Below are 11,912 nucleotides of genomic sequence, written 5' to 3' on the forward strand. Positions count from 1 at the left end.
TAGCCTCAGAAACCCTATGCAGGGATTTCTATGAGTCGGAACCACTCCAGGGCACATAACCACCACCACCACCATTGATAAAGCTAGGACAGATCTCTTGTCCATTGGTATCAATGTGAAGTTGGATAGCACTGCAGATAACACTTGCTATGGGTAAGTTGGACAAATAACTCAACCACTTTAAACCTTGTCTGCAAAACAGAGAAACCAGTCTTAAGGGCTCACAGTGAGTAGTCAGTGAATTTGTGTAAGTGAAAAGACCTAACATTGTGCCCATGTGAATTGAGTTGGAACAAGTGGAAGAGCAGCCCAAAGAAGCCTTCTTATTTAAACAGAAGAACATAAATTTTAAACAGAAGAGATTAATTATGATGGCCCCAGGAAGTCTGAAAATCAGAGCTTTGTTCTAGGGCAGAAAGAGCCCTGAAATTTAACTTGGGGACAGTACTGAGGATTAAAATTTCATTTCTAACCTGAAACTATGTTGAATAACCTGCACTTGCTTCCTGCTAGTTTGGGTTGTTTTTTTTTTACTGTGTATAAATGGAGCAACTGTTAACGTTTACATATTTATTCATCGTGGCATCCTTTATGCTGGCTAATTAAACACTTCAGGACAGAGACTACTTGAACGCTCCAAGGCAAGAATAGGGTGTCCTCAACCTCTGTTATTTCTCTCTGCACTGTGCTAAGAATACCACTGGCCTTGCTACTGCCTAGCATTCCTTTCCTTAGGCAGAGGGTGGATAAGATGTATAGTGGCTACCTTGAGTTTTCTCACCTGAGCCCTGGTGTAAGCACTGGACTTGTAACTACAAGGCAACAGTTGAAACCCATCGGTCGATCTTGGAAACCCCATACAGGGTCACTTTGAGTGGGAACCGACTCAACAGCACATAACAACAAACTCAAATTCAGTTAGTCTGTGTCAGTGGGTGGCAATCTTGTGTCACTCTGTCTAGGAGGGAAGGAGAGAGGCACCATTGGAAAACCCTGGGTGCTAAGAGAGTGTTGAAAGTGGGTACTTCCTGGCCCAACATAGTTCAGTCTGTGTGGAAAGGGCATTGAATCTGGAGCACAAAGGCAGCTCTGTTTATGTGGTATATGATAAGCCTTTGGCCTCTCTAGGCCTGCTTTTCTTCTTTAAAATGTCGGCATCCATTTTTCTGAGGGAAGCCATGGGCAATGAAATAAACTGTGTGGTAATAGGCATTGTAAACAGTCACATCCTGTGTCAAAAAACAAAAACAAACTAGATGCCATTGAATCCAACTCATGGTGACCCCAAGTGACAGAGTAGACACATAGTAGCTTCATAGGGTTTTCCTGGCTGTGACTCCACACAACAAGCACTGGACTGTGAACCAAAAGGTCTGAGGTTTGAGCCCACCTCTACTCCATGGGAGAAAGATGGGGCTTTCTGCTCTGGTGAAGATTTAAAGCCTTGGAAACCCTATACAGGGTTGCAATGAATTAGAACCAACTTGATGGCACTGAACAACAACAATCTTAATGGAAGCCGATCACTTCCCAGCCAGTGCCCACTCACAAAATGTGCCACCCAGGGACTTGTAAATGAACATCTTACTTTACATGTCTTCCACACACCACAGTAGCGGAGGAGGAGTGGCACTCTATCAGAACGTCAGATTGTAGGCAACATAAAGTGCCCTTTAGTTGGTTTTGACTCATAGCGACCCTATGTAAGATTTCTGAGGAGTGGTTGGTGAGTTTGAACTGCTGACCTTACGGTTCAAACCCACCTTGCGCTCAAGTGCTTATCCTATAGCGCCACATCAGGACCAGGCACACAATGAAGCCAAGAATCAGCCGTCATTTCTTAGAACCCTGTCTCAAGATTTTCCTTCTGTGGAGCAAGTGCCTCTGCTGCCATGGGTCCCAGGGTGCCTTGTCTGTGAGGGAGGGAGAACTTATGTGTAGACTGGGACATCTCAGAGGTGTTTGTGGGACAGGAGGGAGGGAGGCCACTCAGAGGCATGTGCCCCCTGGGGTGTGGAAGGAAATTTAAAAAACACCAGGAAGCAAGGAAGAAAGCAGAAGCTCTGGGGCCTCATGGAGGAAAGACCCCTCTTGTTCTTCTTTGGTTCCTCATCACACATTTCAGGGCTCACTGAGCCCTTCCACCAGAGTTCCATCATTATCCTCACCTCCCCTCTCCCCGCGAGCAGTGGGTTTCTCTTTAGGTGAGGCAGAACCTCTGTGGGAAATACTATCTATCCACCTGGCTTTTATGAGGTATTTCCTATACACTTGGCACTGTGACTAATACTTAGGGATGAAACAAAAGAACATAAGATAGGAGAGAAAGGACCCATTGCCCAGAAGTTGTTCATAATGAACAGCTGTGGTTATACACGCAGCCCAGTAAAGGACTTCCCTATACCTCAGTCATCAAGTAACAACTATGTTCACTATGGTTCACCTCAGGCACATCACTGGACACTTACCCCCAGTGTCCACAGGAATGAACCGAGTGACAAGAAGAGGAGCTTGCACTGAGCCTCCAAGGGATCCCAGCCAATGTGGAGAGGTCAGTCAGGAAGGAGGTTGAGGTTATATCTGGCCAGAGAGTAAACACCAAATCAAGTTGCACAGATTTACAACAAAAGGAAGATTGTGTCAGGAATGCAACTATCTGACAAAGGGCAGCAGAGACAGTATCAAGAGGAGGGGAAGAGGATGTGGGTTGTCTTTGAGTTTAGAGTTGGCCCCTCTCTGAGTACACTAGGTTATCAGGCTTTGATTACTCATTCATGCTGTTCATACTCACATGAGATTATAAACTGAAGGTCAGCATCTGAGTTTGCAGTGGGAGTTTCCTCTGAAAGGAAAATGAATCTTGGTTATTTGTTCAGGTCAGAAGGCTTTATAGTGTGTCAGATTCAGGATCAAAGGGTGTTAGAAATTCTTAAAGGAAAGGATTGTCCTTTGGGGATTTGGCTGGACAATGAAATAGGATCAGATTATTTTCATTCCATTTTGCGGGTAGGAGTAAGAACTGATTGAGAGTGTAGAGTCTGGAGGCAGTGGTCATGACACATCTCCAGCCCTCCCTGATTTGAACTTTAGACAAATAACTTCTTTTTTTCTAAGCCACAATTTCTTTATCTGAAAAGTGGGAGTAGTGATTATCTGACCTACCCTCTAGATATATAGGGAAGTTATTGGTGTTAGCAGCTGTGGAGTTGACTCCAATGCATGGTGACCCCACAAGTGGAGTAGAACTGTACTCCATAGGGTTTTCAGTGACTGATTTTTTTGGAACTAGATTACCAAGTCTTTCTTTCAAGGAATCTCTGGGTGGACTGGACCCTCCAATCATTTGTTTAGCATTCCAAACCCACTTTCAGTGAGTCCATTCTAATTGTATCAGGTTTCTGAGGCTGTAAATCTTAAGAGCAGCAGAGAGCCTCATCTTTCTCCCACAGAGTGGCTGGTGGGTTTGAACCACTGACCTTGAGGTGAGCAGCCCAATGTTTATCCCACAGTGCCACCAGGATTCCTTTGTGCACCATTTGGGAACTCCTTGACTTGAGGTAACATATGTAAAACGCTCATCAGTACCTGGCCTGTAAGAGAAAGGAAAGGAAATTTAGGGAGGCCAGGAAAAGAATAGGAAGTGAGACCTATAAGAGGGCAAGTAAACTAAAGGGCAGTAGAGATCACCTTGGTGGCAGAAAGATCAAAGAGCAGTCTGATTTTCTGGGCAGTGCAAATGGTTAGATGCTCAGTTAGTATCTAAAGGACTGGTCGTCCAAATCCATCCAGAGGCATCTTAAAAGAAAGGACTGACCATTTGCTTCTCAAAGGTTGCAGCTGTGAAAATCCTAGGGAGCACATTTCTACTCTGACACATATAGGGTACAGAGTCACTGTGAATTAGAATCAATTAAACAGCAATTGACTTGGTTTTGGTTAATATTCCGTTTGAAGATCGTTCTCCATGTCCTGAACTCCATCTCCCTGTGAAAATCTTCACTACCCATTTTGTATAAGCATAATCTTTTTAAAATGCTTTTAGTGTGAATTGAGTGATAGTTTACATGGGAAAACATCGGTTTTGCACTCAAACAATTGTATTTTGTTTCAATGCAATGATTACAATCCCCTCCATGCACCATTCGTTAATAATATTTGACTGTATTCCCCCTCAACACACCTTTTTTTTTGATGTACACAAAAACACGCAGGAATATATAATCATTTAAACAACCAAAGGGTACCTTTTTGCAAGCCAGCTTCCTGCCCACCAGCACACAGCCTTTCTCTTTCCATGAGTCTAGAGACCTCAGCTGCTCTATCTCTCCATGCCCTCACCTCTGCTTCCATCTCTGGTGTTGTTGCTTCTCTGGTTAGGATCTTATGTTCTGTTCATACTCTTCTCGTTTGATGGTTGAGTTGAATCTACTACAGAAGTCCAAGAAAGGGTTAAGTTTCACATCTGGAAGCCATGTGGTATGAAACAGACATAGCCCTGTGGGATCAAGAACCTGAGATAGTAAGCCTCCAAGGAAGTGGAAGAAAACTTGAGAAGCACTTGGGACCTCCGCTGGGACTTGAGACCTCAGTTAGCATCTGGCTTACATCACTAACCAGGTTTCCTTCTTGGCTTTTGTTATCAAGAAACTCATAGTCAGCTTGGATGTCCCTTATGATAACTGTCAATCAACGTATGCAGAGCGACTCCCAGGCTTTCTGCTACTATTGACCTTCATTTAATCTTCCCTGTCTAGGACACACATTTCTTGTCTTTGTCTGCCTAGTACTCCTTCCTTTGATGAAATTCTACCCTACAACATATAGTTCCTACAAAGCTGTCAACCATAGGTCACAGCCCCCCACCTTCTATCCTCATTACAGGGTTGGACACCAGACTCAAGTTGGCCCAAGTGCCCCATCCACCTGACCACATATAACTCAAGTTGGGTCAATTACAGGATTCTTTGGAACTGATGTGGGGAGAAATCTATTCTCTATGCTACGTGCTCAATTGAAAGAGTGAATTCGACGACTGTTTTATTTATCACTAAGACAGTCTCACTTAACATGAAGCCAAGCAGAGTTCTGGTAGTGTAGTGATTATGAGTTGGACTGTTAACCTCAAGGTCAGCAGTTCAAAACTACCAGCTGTTCCGCGGGAGAAAGATAAGGCTTTCTGCTTCCGTAAAGATTTACAGCCTCGGAAACCCTGTACAGGGTCACTATGAGTCAGAACGAACTTCACGGCACATAACCACCACCAAGCAGAGCTGAGAGATGGAAGAAGAGACAGAATTTTGATGGTATCATTAGAACCCCAAGATCTAGACATAACTACAACTGGATCTGTCACTGGATTGGCCTGTGATTGCTGTTGTTGTTGTTAGGTGCTGTTGAGTTGGTTTCAATTGGTAATAACCCTATGCACAACATAATGAAACACTGACATGCTCACAATTGTTGTTTGAGTCCACTGTTGCCACCATTGAGTCAGTCCATCTCATTGAGGGGCCTCCTGTTTTTTGTTGACCCTCCACTTTACCAAATATGATATCCTTCTCCAGGGACTGATTGTTCCTGATAGCATGTCCAAAGTACAAGAGACAAAGTCTTGCCATCCTGGCTTCTGGGAAGCACTCTGGCTGTTCTTCCAAGACAGATTTGTTTGTTCTTCTGGCAGCCCATGGCCCTTTCACTATTCTTTGCCAACACCATGAGTCAAATGCATTGATTCTTTTATGATCTTACTTAATAATTGTCCAACTTTTACAGGCATATGAGACACTTGAAAATACCATGGCTTGGGTCAAGGTGCACCTTCTTCCTCACACTGGTATTTCTACTTTTTAACGCTTTAAAGAGGTCTTTTGCAGCAGATTTGTATAATGCAGTTATGTGCCTACATTTCTTGACAGCTGCTTCTGTGAGCATTGATCATGGATCCAAACAAAATAAAATCTTTAACAAACTTCAATCTTTTCTCCATTTAGCAATTAAATAACTAATAATAAGTCATTTATTGGTCCAGTTGTAAGGATTTTCATTTTATTTACACTGAAGTGCAATCCATACTAAGAGTTTGATATTCATCAGTATTTTAAGTTCTTTTCACTTCCAGCAAGCAAGATTGTGTTGTCTGCATATCACAAATTGTTAATGTGTCTTCCTCCAATTCTGATGCCAAATTCTTCTTCATATAATCCAGCTTCTTGGATCAGTTGCACAGCATACAGATTGAGTAAATATAGTGAAAGGATACAACCCGGACACATACCTTTTTTGATTTTGAACAATTCAGTAACCTTTTGTTCTGTTCCACTGACTGCCTCTTGATCTGTGTACACATTCCTCATGAATACAAGGAAGCGTTCTGGAATTCCCATTCTTTGAAATGTTTTACATAGGTTGCTATGATCCATACAGTCAAATGCTTTTGCATGGTCAATAAAGCACAAGTAAACATCTTTCTGGTATTCTCTGCTTTCAGCCAAGATCTATCTTATGTAACAATGATAATCCTTTTTCCACATTCTCTTCTGAATCTGACTTGAATTTCTAGCAGCTCCCTATTGATGTACTGGTGCAATCATTTTGCATTATCATCAGCAAACTTTTATTTGCATGTGATATTAATGATTGTTCAGTGCTTTCCAAATTCTGTTGGGTCACCTTTCTTTGGAATGGGCACAAATATGGTTCTCTTCCAGTCAGTTGGCCAGGTAGCTGTCTTCCAAATTTCTTAGCATAGGGTGAGCACCTCTAGCCTGCTGCATCATATCAATATGTATCCTGTCAATTCCCAGAGCCTTGTTTAGTGCCAATGCCTTCAGTAGACCTTGGATTTCTTACTTCAGTGTCATGAGTTCTTGATCATATGTTCTTGAAATAGTTGAACATCAACCAATTCTTTTTGGTACAGTGACTTTGTGTATGCCTTCCAGTTTCTTTTGATTCTCTGTCGTTCCATATTTTGGCCACTGTTGTTGTTGTTAAGTGTTGTTTAGTTGACTTCAACTCATAGTAACCCTGTATAGGGTTTCCAGGGAGTGACTGGTGGGTTTGAACCACCAACCTTGTGGTTAGCAGTCCAGTGTTTATCCTACAGCACCACACCAGCACTCCATTTTGCCCACAGAATCCTTCAGTATTGTAATCTGAGGTTTGAATATTTTCTTCAGTTCTTTCATCTTGAGAAATGCTGAGTGTTTTCCTCCCTTTTGGTTCTCCAACTGCAGGTCTTTGCACATTTCATTGTAATATTTTACTTTGTCTTCTCAAACTGCTGTTTGAACTGTTCTGTTCAGCTCTTTCTTTTCCTGTTTTCTTGCAGTTGCTTTTGCTTTTCAAGATCAAATTTCAATGTCCTCTGACATCCATTTTGGTCATTCTATCTTGTCTTTTAAATGATCTTTTGCTTTTTTTTAATGTATGATGTAATTGACGTCATCCCACAATTCATATGCTCTTTGGTCATTTGTGTTCAATGCACTAAATCTGTTCTTTAGATGATCTCAAAATTTATGAGAGATATATTCAAGGACCTATTTGGCTCTCATGGAGTTGTTTTAATTTTCTTCAGCTTTAACCTGAACTTGCATATGGGTAATTGATGGTCTGTTCCACATTCCGGGTTTTGTTTTGGCTGCTGATATCAAGGCTTCTCCACCATCTTTTCCCACAGAAGCAGTCCATTTGATTCCTGTGTATTTCATCTGGTGAGGTCCATATGAATTATCACCATTTATGTTGCTGAAAAAGGAATTTGTCATCAATAAGTCATTGGTTTTGCAAAATTCTGTCATGCGATCTTCATTGTAGCTATCACCAAAGCCATATTTTCTAACTTTTGATCCTTCCTCTTTGTTTCCAACTTTCCCATTCAAATCACCAGAAATTATTAATGCATCTTGCTGCATGTTTGATCAATTTTAGACTGAAGAAGTCAGTAGAATTCTTCAATCATTTCATCATTATTTGTTTTAGTGGTCGGTGCATAAATTTGAATAATAGTTATATTAACTGGTATTCCTTATTGTTGCTAAGTGCCATAGAGTTGGTTCTGACTAATAGAGACCATGTATAAGATTCCTGAGGATTGGTTGGAGAGTTTGAACTACCGACCTTGTGGTAAGCAGTTCAGTGCTTATCCTATAGTGCCACATCAGATCTTCTTTATAGATGTATCGATACCATCTTATTATAGACAGCATTTTTATTCCAGATAAATCTTTAGATGTTCTTTTTAGCAATTAATGCAACACTATTCCTCTTCAACTTGTTGTTTTGGGCATAGTAAACTGTATGCTTGTCTGATTCCAAATGGTCAAAGCAGTCCATTTAACTCACTATTGAATAAGGAAGACTGTAGAAGAATCAATAAATTTGAATTACGGTGTTGGAGGAGAATATTAAAAGTTCCTTGGACTGCCAGAAGAACAAACAAATCTGTCTTGGAGGAAATGTAGCCATACCCCTTAGAAGCCAAGATGGCAAGACTTTGTCTCTCATACTTCGGACATGTTATCAGGAAGGACCAGTCCTTGGAAAAGGAAATCATGCTTGGTAAAATAGAGGGTCCGTGAAAAAGAGGACGACCCCCCATACACACCAAGGAGATGCATTGACACAGTGGTAACAACAATCACAGGACCAAGCACTATTTTTTTCTGTGTGCACAGGGTCGATACAAGTTGGAACTGACTTAAGAGAACCTAACAATGACAACAACAGTAATGCCTAGAATACAGACCTTTATGTGTTTCATTTCATTTTAGATGACTTTCAGTTTTCTAAATTTGTACCTTATATTTTCCATGTTTTGATTATTAATGCATGTTTGCAGTTGTTTCTTCTCATTTTGAGTTGCAACCCATTAGCAAATGAAGGTCCAGACAGCTTTGCTCCATTCATGTCACTAAGGACAACTCTACTTTGAAGAGGCAGCTCTTCCTCAGTAGTATTTTGAGTGCCTTCCAATCTGAGGGTCTCACCTTCCAGCAACGTATCCGACAGTGTTTCCACTGCTACTCATAAGGTTTTCAATGGCTAACCTTTCAGAACTGGTCTACCTCTCCTTTCTCCTAGTCTGTCTTAGTGTAGAAGCCCCACTGAAACCTTTCCATCATGGGTGTCCTTCTGGTATTTAAAATACCGGGAGCATGATTTCCAGCATCAAAGTCATACACAAGCCAGTACACTGTGACAAACTGATAGACAGGAGTGTGCTTGTGGTTAGAGCTTATAAATTCTTTTCTCACCATGCACTATGATGCAGACTGGAAGCAGGGATCAAATTAGCTCTGCTTCCCATTTCAAGTTCAGAAGGAATCCCTCAGTTTAATCACGAGGCCAAATGGGTAGTGTTTACTGCTAAGAGTCAGAAACCACAAGGGTGAGTACAGTTCGAGGGCTATAACCACAAGTAGATTTCTGGAGTTAATTACTAATTAAACAGAGTCTGTGAAAATCAAATAGAACAGTTACCCACTAGGATTGGGAGGAAGTTAAATTTTTCAAGAACCCTGAGCTTGTCAGACCTGTGATTGCTCAAACCCTAGATCCTATAATTCAGGTTCAGAAAAGTAGCCATTTAAATAGCTTCAAGATGAGGACTCTTTCCTTAGACCCCTCTCTAAAGTGGTCATTGAAACCCCTAGATCAGAAGTGTCCTGGCAAAAAGTAGGAAAGGAAAAATTGGGTTGGCTGCCCTAGGAACTGCCTGCACTGCCCAGGGCTGTTCCTGTTTCTGTCTCATAGAGCAGGGTAGTGCATACCACAGGGCTACTTCCATTGCCAAGAGGGAGGCTTTATTGGAGTGTTTCTGTTTTCCCTTTGTCACTGGGTCCCCAGTATGGTGGAAATATACGGTTTGTTTAATTAATTTTTTAGCTATAGACTGCCAAATCCATAGAAGATTGTTTTGGAAGCAATAAAGAAGGAAAATTTTAATAAGAGATGTTAATTTGTTAACACAGAATAGACACTGTAATCAATTTCTTGTTATTGTACAGAATTACTACATATACATGTGTAAACCCAAACATTAGTATGTATTGTTCTTTTGACTCTCCTTTTAAGTTTTCAATAGTGTCCCATAATTTTATAATTAAATTTTCTTAGAGCTGAACATTTCAAAGACTTAGAGTTTTGAAGTAAATTTTGCTATGATTAGATAGAGAAATCTATTCAGAAAGTAGAGCCAACTTGAATCTATTACCAAGGTACAAATTACTTTAAAAAGTTGTTTCTTACATATAGGATCTAAAATGCAAAGAAAAAAAGGCATCTACATTGAAAATAAATAGAAGCAACACTTGCTTCTATAATCTAAAATAAGTAAGATAAAAGATTTTTCTTAATCATTCTAGATATAAATATTAACTGTGTGAGCTGAGAACTTGTACTTTTCAATAATATAAATCAACAAGATACACAAGATGGGTTCCATAAATATACCCCCTATAATATCCATATGCAAAAATTATTTTATCACATATACTACTAAAATCCTCTCTGTAAAACATAAACTGCAAACATATTTTAAAAGAAAGTTCTCAGTTATAACAACTAGAAAAGCAATAAATATCAACAAAGTGTCCTGGTTTTAAAAAATTAAGGAAAATGTAACATAAAATCCAAATACTACAGTGGTGTTTTTTTGGGATGCAGTCTTGAGTATCATAACACAAGTTACTAAACACTGTTCCAAAAATAATAATTATATTATTCGATATAATAATAACCATATGATTCAATATAATAACAATTATATTATTCTATATAGTTCTAAATCTTGATCTGGAGAGCTCTAAAACAAAAATTTAGCAACAAATGAAAAGTAGATATGTAGAAACAATGTTATAAAATGATTTTATATAAAATGGACCCTTTGTAAATATATAAGGCTTACTATGAATAATTTTGGATTGTGAGTGTTGTACACCATGATTTTTCTGAGAAGTGGTCTTAAACCATTCAAAACTCACCATTTCTAAAAACAGTTTTAACATGTTAAAAGTGAGCATGGTACAGAATGCAACTTAAAGTGCACATACCTATACTGTTCCACTCAATAACACTAATACCTTTGAGCTCAGAAAATAATTCGTCTTTTGAATGCCTGGTATCTATATTAAGTCTACTTTGATAGGAGTATTTTATATGATAAAATAACTTTCAACAGAGATTAATTCAAGTTGAAATATAAGATACAAAATAGATATAAGGCATCAAATAATTTGTCTTTATGATAATTATATAGTCGTAATTACTTTTTACATAAAAGTAAAAGTGCTGTAATGTGAAAAAATAGTTTTGTACAAGGTATTATTAATATACTAATACTTAATACTCAAATAAAATGTTCTAAATTGGTTCAGTATTACCCATTTCCTTTGAAAATACACTCTGCCACAATGTTAAAAAAAAAAAAACTAAAGGTCCATGAAATTGATGACATTAGACATATAATTTAGGTGTGAGCCCTTAAGTTGAAATCAAATCTAGACATGCTTTATTTCTTGCATATGCACAAACTAATAACTTAGATTTTCTATAAACCTTGGAAGAAATTTTATTTAACATAATGAGAGGCTTGTTGTTGCTAAGTGCTGTCAAGTCGATTCCGACCCATAGCAACCAAGGAGGGTTTCCAAGGAGCAGCTAGTGAGTTTGAACCACCGACCTTGCAGTTCAAATGACTTTGCAGTCAGACACATTAGTCCACAGCACCACACCAGGACTCCAATGAGAGGCTTAGTAACATACTAAATGCTATGTAGTTCTCTTCTATGGCTTCTTTGCCAACTCTTTTGTTTTGTTTTAATTTAAGGTTTTTTTGTGGATTGAGTGAAAGTTTACAGGGCACATCATCAGTTTCACATTCAACAATTTATATAACTTGTTTCATTACA

General features: G+C 39.4%; 1 pseudogene; it reads right to left on the reverse strand.

Annotated features, from left to right (window-relative positions):
- Window positions 1-1,124: 1,124 nt before the first annotated feature.
- Window positions 1,125-11,912, reverse strand: part of LOC102831334 — a 14,832-nt pseudogene continuing 4,044 nt past the window's right edge.

This window comes from Chrysochloris asiatica, unplaced genomic scaffold (genome assembly GCF_000296735.1).
Source record: "Chrysochloris asiatica unplaced genomic scaffold, ChrAsi1.0 scaffold00341, whole genome shotgun sequence".
Taxonomy (NCBI): Eukaryota; Metazoa; Chordata; class Mammalia; order Afrosoricida; family Chrysochloridae; genus Chrysochloris; species Chrysochloris asiatica.